Source organism: Vulpes vulpes, chromosome 13 (assembly GCF_048418805.1).
Source record: "Vulpes vulpes isolate BD-2025 chromosome 13, VulVul3, whole genome shotgun sequence".
NCBI lineage: Eukaryota > Metazoa > Chordata > Mammalia > Carnivora > Canidae > Vulpes > Vulpes vulpes.
Window position 1 is genome coordinate 6788910 of NC_132792.1, and position 7404 is coordinate 6796313.

The following is a 7404-nucleotide window of genomic DNA, read 5'->3' on the forward strand; positions in this document are numbered from 1 at the left end:
AGACACCTGGCTCATCTATGGTTAAAAATATTGCCAAAGTGTGTCTGTGACACATTCGTGGCTGTTGCCACTGTGACACACAATGCCTCTGTCGATGGGTGGGAGAGTCTTGAGTTCATTCTTTTGTTGAGCAAGGAACGAGAACAAAGAACGGAGATGTTTGGCCCTTGACCCTGCTTTGCTGGATTTCAGTGAAAAGCTATTAAATATTTGAAACCCAGTCCTTGAGTCAGAGGCAGAGAAGGACAAGGTTTGCTTGAACTTTTTACAAGAAGAGTTCAAATTTTCTGACCACATGAGCCTCAAACCTTAACCTTACCTCTGGCAAAATGTTTTTTTTTTTTTCCCTCTGTAGGTACAAGGCAGAGAAAAATAAAATAAAATAAAATAAAAAGCAAAGGGAAACAGTATGAGTTAGAAACTTGGACAATAAAAAAAAAAAAGAAACTTGGACAATACCTATAATTTTTACTGCACACAGAGCAAAATTGTCAACTTGTAAATTAGAAGTAACGCAAAAACGGTGTTGATTATGTCACAGAGCCAGTGAGCCGGTTGGTCCTGGTGTTATCCTACCCTGTTCTTGGACGGCCGATGGGACTTGGTAGTGAAGGGCATCTCTGTTCTCCCAGGAGGAAAGCTCAGACAGAAATACTGTGCCTGACCCAGTTGAATAGTTTTCTGTGTATTTTTATTAATAATTATGGAACCATTTTCATAGGCTTTGCTAATAAACCATAGAAGTGATTCCTGAAAGTGTAGTCTCTAGGCTTTGCTAATAAACTACACAGTGTTAAGATCTTGTGATGGAATCTCTTTGAGAGAATCTGACTGGGTCAGTGTTGGACGCTGTTGGTGTCCTGCCATATATGGCCTCTTGCCCTTACCTCTTTGGTGCTCACTGACCAGACTCCAACTGGCAGGACCAATGTTTCAAAGATGAGAGACTTCCTTAGCTGCCACAGCCCATGTTGTTCCCGGCATGGCAGGCCAGAATTTATAGGAAAATGACTTCTTATTCAGTATCTCTCAGCTAATGACTGATGAGAGTTGGTGTATTAATGCTCAGGCTCCCTCGCTGTATGGGTGGGGTAACTCGGATGCTCTTTTACCTGACATCCTCTGCAATGACAACCTGGGGAGTAAACCCTCTATTAATTCCTTCCCTCCCTGTCTCACTTTCCTACTTGTCTCCCAGTGGTTCCTGAGATCACCCCCTAAGATAAACTACTTGGCCCTAAGTCCTTGTCTCAAAGTTGTCTCCTGGAGGGAGCCAAACCAAGGCAGAGAATGATGTCAGGAGTAGGATTTCACGAAGCCCCATTTTTTGGAAAGACAGGGGTGGTTAAAAACAGAGTGATACCAAGAATTTGGATGAGAATCAGAAAACAATGGAAATGGTTGGCAGAGCCATTCTCAGAATCACTAGAACATTGAGTCAATGGGCTAGTGACAACAGTGCCCCATGCTAGATGAGGAAGGGGCATTGCAAGGTAGCTGTGGGGATTCGTTAGGAGCATAAATATTAGAGGGGGTTTTTGATGAGCCTGGTTTGTAGGCCTGAGTGTGGAAAAAATACACAACACTCACACACACACACACACACACACACACACACACACAAAGTTGCATGATAAATATTTGGATTCTGAATCAGTCTCACAATCTTGGGGTGTGCATCTCTTAATCATGGATTATTATCCTTTTTATGTATTACTGGATTCAATTTGATAATATTTGTTAAGAATTTTTGTGTTTTTGGTTCCTGCAAAAGCAATACTCTTTTTCTTGTGATATCTTGGTCTAGTTTTATTATCAGGTTAATGCTGGTCTTGTAAAGACTCTGTATCCATTTTCTGAAAGTTTGTGTAAGATAGTTGCTATTTCTTCCTTAAATTGTTAGAATTCTCCAGCAAAACTATGTGGGTTTGCGGTTTCCTTTGTGGGAAATTATTTATGTGTGTGTGCGCATCTATGTGTGTATAATTGACATACACTATTATATCAGTTCCAGGTATACAACATAGTGATTTGACCTTTGTATACATTGTGAAATGATCACAAGTCTAGTTACCGTCTGTCACCTTACAGAGTTAATACACTACTATGGACTATTGTCCCCATGCTGTACATTCCATCCCCACCCCACCCCCCGCCGTGACTTAGTTATTTTATAACTGGTGCTTTGTACTTGATCTTTTTCATCCCTTTCTCCCACCTCAACCCTCCTCCCCTCTGGCATCTGCCAATCTGTTCTCTGTATCTATGACTGGGTTTTGTTTTGTTTGCTTCTGTGTTTTGTTTTAAATTGCCAATGCATTGTCTTTGCTAGATAGAAGACTATCCAGATTTTCTATTTCTTTTGGTTTTTTTAAGAATACTTATTTTTATTGTTTTTTTTTTTTTCATTTGGTGTATTGCCACCAATTACGTGCAGTAAAATGCACTGTTTTTACTGTACAGTTCTGCAGGTCTTGACCAGAGTGCATGGTCCTGTAAACAGCAGCACATTTGGGATGTTGAATAGTTCCATCACCCCCCAAATGCCCCTGTACTACTCTGCAGTCACCTCTCCCAACCCTAGCTACTGACCACAACTGATCTGTTCTCCAGCCTATAATCTTGCCTTCTCCAGAAGTCCTAGAAATTGAGTCATGCGTAGTCTTTTGAGTCTTGCTTCTTTCACTGAGCATAATGGGTTTACGATTCATCCATGCTGTTTGTTCCTTTTTACTGCTTACTAACATTTCACTGTATGAATATGCCACACTTTGTTCACCCATTCTTCAACTGAAGGACATTTTCATTGTTTCCAGTTTGAGGCAATTATGAGAACTGTTGCTATAAAATTTTGCGTGTGCCCTTTGTGACAATACAGACTTTGCTTTCACTTGGGTAAATACCTAGGGTGTGATGTGGATTCACCTATGTTTTAACTCTATAAAAAAAAACTACCAAATAGTTTGCAAAGGGGAGATGCCAATTCCCATCATTAGTGTATGAAAATCCCTGTAGCTCTACATCCTCAGCGGTACATGTCATTACCTGTTTTGACTCATTTTAGACATTTTAATAGGTATGTAGTAGTATCTCAGTGTGATTTTACCTGCATTTCTATAATGTTGGAAATCTTTTCATGTGCTTATTTACCATCTGCGTATTTTCTTTGGTGAGGGGTATGTTCAAATTTTTTGCTTATTTTTAATTAAGTTTGTCTTCTATTATTATTGAGTTTTGAGAGTTCATTTTATATTTTGGACACAAGTCCTTGATAAGATATGTAATTTGGAAATATTTTCTATCTGTGGCTTATCATTTCATTCTCTTAACAATGTGTTTCAAAAACAGACATTCTGAATTTTTATGAAATCCAAATTTAGGAATTTTTGTTAATAGATCATATTCTTTAAAAAAATAGATCATATTCTTTGTGTTGTGTGTAAGAAATCTTTGTAATCCTATGTTTTAAAGATTTTCTCCCACACTTTCTTCCAGAATTTCTATTTAGGTTTCACATTTATGTCTGTTATCATTTTAAGTTAGTTTTTTTAAAATAAGATACAAGATGTGGATTATGATTCATTGTTTTGCATATGGATATCTAATTATTCCAACAGTATTTTTAAGGCTGTCCTTTCTTCACTGAATTGTCTTTGGACCCTTACTGAAAATTAATTGACCACATACTTGTGAATCTTTCTCTGTGCTTTTAGTTTGATTCTTTGGCTTATATGTCTATATTTTTCTCCAGTATTACTGTCTTAACTACCACAGCTTTCTAGTAAGATTGGAAAAACATTTAGTGTGAGTACTCCAACATTGTTTTATTTCAAAATTGTTTTGGATATTCTTTCCTTGTCCTTTCCATATAAATTTTATAAATTAAAAAAAATAAATAAATAAATAAATTTTATAAATTAACTAGTAATTGATCTCACCAAAACCTCTACTGGGATTTGTTTGGAATTGCATAAAATTTATAGATCAGTTCAAAGAGAGTTGACACCTTAACAATATTGATTCTTTCAAGTCACGAACATAGTATATCTCTCCATTTATTTCAGGTCTTTTTTGATTTTTTAAATTAAGATATTCTAGTTTTCAACATAAATATCTTTCAGATATTTTGTAAGAGTTATACAGAAGTATTTCATGTGCTTTGGTTCTATCGTAAATGGTCATAGTTTGTTTCAAATTTCAATTATTCATTGCTAGGATATAAAAATATATTTATTTTTAAAATAAATATATATCTGGTATTCTGCAACCTTGCTAACTTTACTTATTAGTTCAATAAAGTTATCTTGCAGATTCTTTGGGATCTTCTAAATAGAAACTATGTTGTGTATGAAGATACAGTGTTCTTTCTTTCTTTCTTTCCAATCTCTATGCCTTTTCTTTCTTTTTTGCTTCATTGCACTGGCTAAGACCTCTAGTGTGACTTTAATTAAGAATCATGAGTAGCCTTTTTCTTGGATTGAAAGGATCCAGTCTTTCACCTTTAAGTACTATTTAATTCTGTTGCTGTTGTTGTTGTTGTTGTTGTTTTTTGTATGTATGTATGTCCTTTATCAGGTTGAGTAGTCCCATTATATTCTTACTTTGCCAAGAGATATTTTTAAATTTTAATTTATTTATCTTATTTAGTTTTTAAATTCCAGGAGAATTAACACACAGTGGATATTAGTTTTAGGTGTACACTATAGTGATTCAGCAATTCTATGCATTACTCAGTGCTCATCATAGTAAGTGTACTCTCCATCCCCTTCATCTGTTTCACCCATCCCCTGCCCCTACCTTTCCTCTAGCAACCACCAAGGTGTTCTCTGTTGTTAAGAGTTTGGTTTTTTGGTCTCTCTTTTTCTTTGTTTCATTTCATAAATTCTACAGCAGAGAGGTATTTTTTAAAAATCAGGGCTAATGTAGGATTTTGTCGAAGGCTTTTTTTTAATCTTTTGAATGATCAGTGTTTTTTTCTTCTTTAGTCTGTTGATACGGTGAGTTTTATTGATAGGTATCAAATGGTGATCTAGCCTTTCATTCCCAGAGTAAACCCTACTTGGGCATGGATGCATTATCCTTTTTATATACTGTTGGGATTAATTTGCTAGATTTTCAAAAATGATTTTTGCATCTATGTTCATAATGTGTCATGGCCTATAGTTTTCTTCTTGGGATTTCTATTGTTTTGGTAATAATTGTCTTTAAAGGAGTTTATTCAAGGGTTCTTGGGTGGCTCAGTCAGTTAAGAGTCTGTCTTTGGCTCAGGTGATGATCCCAGGGTCCTGGGATAGAACCCCGTGTTGGGCTACCTGCTGAGGAGGGAACCTGCTTCTCCTTCTCTTCCCCCACCTGGCTCATGCTTTCTCTCTCTTTCAAATAGATAAATAAAATATTTTAAAAATTGTTATTCATGAGAGACAGAGAGACAGAGACATAGGCAGAGGGAGAAGCAGGCTCCATGCAGGGAGCCCGATATGGGACTTGATCTTGGAACTCTGGGATCACACCCTGAGCCAAAGGCAGATACTCAACCACTGAGCCACCTAGGCATCCCAATAAAATCTTTTCTAAGAAAAAAGGAAATCATCCATGTTGACTAATGTATTATATTTCTTGAGTATTGTTCCTAATATTTCCTTCCCACAATTTTCATGTCTTAGTGTCTATGTAGTATCCCCTCTTTCCATCCTGATATTGATAATGTGTATCTTCTCTAGATTTTCCTGATCAGTCTGATTGAAGGCTTATCAAATTTATTGATCTTTCCAAAGACCTAGCTTTCGATTTCACTGATTTTCTGTTTGTCAATGTTTTATTTGGTTGATTTACATTTGTATACTTATTTTTTCCCCCTTTCTATTTCTTTCTGTTTTAATTGGATTTTTTTCTAGGTTATTTTGGTGGAAGCTGATCAGCAATGCAAAATTATTTGGTTAGCTGATAGCACAGCAATAATGTTTCATGTGTAATTAGCATTTTAGGGCATAGAACCTGCCCTACAAACCTGGCAGGATTTTACCCTGAGCTGGCTGCTGATCAGCTGCTGATCACCACTTCATGTGACCAGAGGATGTGACCAAGGAATCAAGGAAAGAATACCAGGGATTTAGAGAACCTCATCTACTTCAATAAGTAATTGCACTTTTGCTGAAGGCTATTGATGCATTTAGGTGGTAGAAGCACAGCTCTGGCTTCAGGGAAGAGACTGAATAAGAATTGGCCTGAGTAGAGAGGAATTTGCAGGTGGCTCGAGCAGGGATACAAGGATATGATAATGCATATCTTAACTAGAGAAGGGCTGCCGGGCTGGAGGGAAACCACAGACTAGGAGGATTGGAGGGATGGACTTGGTGGCATGGGCGGGCCTGGGTGAAAGACAAGAAGGATGACAACTGATGACTGGCTCAGGCAGGGGTCAGGAAAAGAACAGATGGAAAATTTAGGAAGCATTGCATGTAATGTGATTTAGGGCATCTTAATTTTAAGTACTGGTGGAATGTCTAGTTTAAGATGTGCAGGGACTATTGGATGAACCAATTTTGCTATCGGGAGATGGGTCTCAGCAGAGCTATAGAATATAGATTTGATAGATTCTGTATCAATAATTTATGAAATTCATAGGAAATTGAGCATTACTGGTCACAGAGGGGTTTTCCAGGAATAAAATGTTCTCTGATACTGGACTCCATTCAAGCTTGTGGGGAATATATTAGAAAAATGTCACATGTTTCCACAGGAAATAAAAATAATTTCATGATTAACTTACTTTTGTGATGGGAGAATTAATTTCGTGATACTCCCTGCTTTAAAAGCTGATTTGGCCAGCTGGAGGGAAAGCCTATTAAGAACAGTGAATTCCCTGCTGAAGAATGTACTTTTATGGTTGATTTTTTTTATTATTTCCAAAGTAACACAGGCACATAGTTTTGTTGTTGTGTTGAAGGCAAACAGAATTGCATGTCTTCAGATCTGATGCCCCACCCACTTTACCTAGGACTTCCCACACCCCAATTCCCTAGAGACAGCCACCTTCTACACTTTTAGCTCACCATTTTAGCATTTGAGTTCATATACATAAATAGCATGCTTCTCTCATTATATCATGTTTTATACATTTACATATATTATTGTCTTCCATTTATGGTAGAGAATTTAATTTTCTTAACTCTTTCTAAAGGGCACAATCCTCTCTTCACCTGAAATTCTCAAGATAATAGTAATACCATTATTTTCAGTAAGTCAATATTTAGTGTTTAAATTAGTATGGCCATGTAAGGGCCCCGGGGTAGCTCAGTTGGTTGAGCCATCTGACTCTTGATTTTGACTCAGATGGTGATCTCAGGGTCATGAGATCAGCCCCACATCAGGCTCCACACTCAGCATGGAGTCAGCTTGTCCCTC